Raw genomic sequence first — 3,467 nt, forward strand, 5'->3', positions numbered from 1 at the left:
GGAGGCAGAGAGTAGCAATGGAAGGATGCTTTTCTCATTGGAGGGCTGTGACCAGTGGTGTTCCACAGGGATCAGTGCTGGGACCTTTGCTCTTTGTAGTATATATAAATGATTTGGAGGAAAATGTAACTGGTCTGATTAGTAAGTTTGCAGACGACACAAAGGTTGGTGGAATTGCGGATGGCGATGAGGACTGTCGGAGGATACAGCAGGATTTAGATTGTTTGGAGACTTGGGCGGAGAGATGGCAGATGGAGTTTAATCCGGACAAATGTGAGGTAATGCATTTTGGAAGGTCTAATGCAGGTAGGGAATATACAGTGAATGGTAGAACCCTCAAGAGTATTGAAAGTCAAAGAGATCTAGGAGTACAGGTCCACAGGTCATTGAAAGGGGCAACACAGGTGGAAAAGGTAGTCAAGAAGGCATACGGCATGCTTGCCTTCATTGGCCGGGGCATTGAGTATAAGAATTGGCAAGTCATGTTGCAGCTGTATAGAACCTTAGTTAGGCCACACTTGGAGTATAGTGTTCAATTCTGGTCGCCACACTACCAGAAGGATGTGGAGGCTTTAGAGAGGGTGCAGAAGAGATTTACCAGAATGTTGCCTGGTATGGAGGGCATGAGCTATGAGGAGCGGTTGAATAAACTCGGTTTGTTCTCACTGGAACAAAGGAGGTTGAGGGGAGACCTGATAGAGGTATACAAAATTATGAGGGGCATAGACAGAGTGGATAGTCAGGCTTTTCCCCAGGGTAGAGGGGTCAATTACTAGGGGGCATAGGTTTAAGGTGAGAGGGGCAAGGTTTAAAGTAGATGTACGAGGCAAGTTTTTTACGCAGAGGGTAGTGGGTGCCTGGAACTCGCTACCGGAGGAGGTGGTGGAAGCAGGGACTATAGTGACATTTATGGGGCATCTTGACAAATACATGAATAGGATGGGAATAGAGGGATACGGACCCAGGAAGTGTAGAAGATTGTAGTTTAGTCGGGCAGCATGGTCGGCACGGGCTTGGAGGGCCGAAGGGCCTGTTCCTGTGCTGTACATTTCTTTGTTCTTTGTTTTTGTTAACCCAGGTAAACCCAGTAACCCAGGTAAACCCGATAACCCAGGTAACCCCGGTAAACCCGGTAACCCAGGTAAACCTGGTAACACAGGTAACCCAGGTAACCCAGGTAAACCCAGAAACCAAGGTAAACCCGGTAAACCCGGTAACACAGATAAACCCGGTAACCCAGGTAACCCAGGTAAACCCAGGTAAACCCGGTAACCCAGGTAACCCAGGTAAACCCAGGTAAACCCGGTAACCCAGGTAACCCAGGTAAACCCAGGTAAACCCGGTAAACCCAGGTAAACCCAGGTAACCCAGGTACCCCAGGTAAACCCAGGTAAACCCGGTAACCCAGGTAAACCCGGTTAAACCCGGTAACCCAGGAAAACCCGATAACCCAGGTAACCCAGGTAAACCCAATAACCCAGGTAAACCCGGTAAACCCAGTAACCAAGGTAAACCCGGTAAACCCGGTAACCCAGGTAACCCAGGTAAACCCAATAACCCAGGTAAACCCGATAACCCAGGTAACCCAGGTAACCCAGGTAAACCCGATAACCCAGGTAAACCCGGTAACCCAGGTAACCCAGGTAAACCCGGTAACCCAGGTAAACCCGATAACCCAGGTAACCCAGGTAAACCCAGTAACCAAGGTAAACCCGGTAACCCAGGTAACCCAGGTAAACCCGGTAACCCAGGTAAACCTGGTAACACAGGTAACCCAGGTAACCCAGGTAAACCCAGAAACCAAGGTAAACCCGGTAAACCCGGTAACACAGATAAACCCGGTAACCCAGGTAACCCAGGTAAACCCAGGTAAACCCGGTAACCCAGGTAACCCAGGTAAACCCAGGTAAACCCGGTAACCCAGGTAACCCAGGTAAACCCGGTAACCCAGGTAAACCCAGGTAAACCCGGTAAACCCAGGTAAACCCAGGTAACCCAGGTACCCCAGGTAAACCCAGGTAAACCCGGTAACCCAGGTAAACCCGGTTAAACCCGGTAACCCAGGTAAACCCAGGTAAACCCGGTAACCCAGGTAAACCCAATAACCCAGGTAACCCAGGTAAAGCCGGTAACCCCGCTAACCCAGGTAAACCAGGTAGCCCAGGTAATCCCCGTAAACCTGGTAACCCAGGTAAACCCGGTAACCCAGGTAACAGCAGGTAACCCAGGTAAAACCGGTAAACCCAGGTAACCCAGGTAAACCCAGGTAACCCAGGTAAACCCAGTAAACCCGGTAACCCAGGTAAACCCGGTAACCCAGGTAAACCAGGTAGCCCAGGTAATCCCCGTAAACCTGGTAACCCAGGTAAACCCGGTAACCCAGGTAACAGCAGGTAACCCAGGTAAACCCGATAACCCAGGTAACCCAGGTAAAACCGGTAAACCCGGTAACCCAGGTAAACCCAGGTAACCCAGGTAACCCAGGTAAACCCGGTAAACCTGGTAACCCAGGTAAACCCGGTAACCCAGGTAACCCAGGTAAACCCAATAACCCAGGTAAACCCGGTAACCAAGGTAAACCCAGGTAAACCCGGTAAAGCCGGTAACACAGGTAAACCCAGAAACCCAGGTAACCCAGGTAAACCCGGTTAAACCCGGTAACCCAGGTAAACCCGGTAACCCAGGTAACCCAGGTAAACCCAGTAAACCCGGTAAACCCGGTAACCCAGGTAAACCTGGTAAACCCGGTAACCCAGGAAAACCCGATAACCCAGGTAACCCAGGTAAACCCAATAACCCAGGTAAACCCGGTAAACCCAGTAACCAAGGTAAACCCGGTAAACCCGGTAACCCAGGTAACCCAGGTAAACCCAATAACCCAGGTAAACCCGATAACCTAGGTAACCCAGGTAACCCGGTAACCCAGGTAAACCCGATAACCCAGGTAACCCAGGTAAACCCGATAACCCAGGTAAACCCGGTAACCCAGGTAACCCAGGTAAACCCGGTAACCCAGGTAAACCCGATAACCCAGGTAACCCAGGTAAACCCAGTAACCCAGGTAAACCCGGTAACCCAGGTAAACCCGATAACCCAGGTAACCCAGGTAAACCCGGTAACCCAGGTAAACCCAATAACGCAGGTAAACCTGGTAACCCAGGTAACCCAGGTAAACCCAAAAACCCAGGAAAACCAAATATCACAGGAAAACATACTTCTATGTATCGATGTACCTGTGTATCGATGTATCTATGTATATTGTGTATCGATGTATCTATGTACCTGTGTATCGATGTATCGATGTATCTATGTATCTATGTACCTGTGTATCGATGTATCGATGTATCTATGTATCTATGTACCTGTGCATCGATGTATCTATGTATCGATTTACCTGTGTATCGATGTATCTATGTACATGTGTATCGATGTATCGATGTACCTGTGTATCAATGTATCTATGTACC

The 3,467-nt window shown here is 49.4% G+C and overlaps 1 pseudogene; it reads right to left on the reverse strand.

The window, feature by feature from the left end:
- Positions 1–3,213, reverse strand: part of LOC140391346 (uncharacterized) — a 5,366-nt pseudogene extending 2,153 nt beyond the window's left edge.
- Between the last annotated feature and the right edge of the window lie 254 nt (positions 3,214–3,467).

This window comes from Scyliorhinus torazame, chromosome 15 (genome assembly GCF_047496885.1).
Source record: "Scyliorhinus torazame isolate Kashiwa2021f chromosome 15, sScyTor2.1, whole genome shotgun sequence".
Taxonomy (NCBI): Eukaryota; Metazoa; Chordata; class Chondrichthyes; order Carcharhiniformes; family Scyliorhinidae; genus Scyliorhinus; species Scyliorhinus torazame.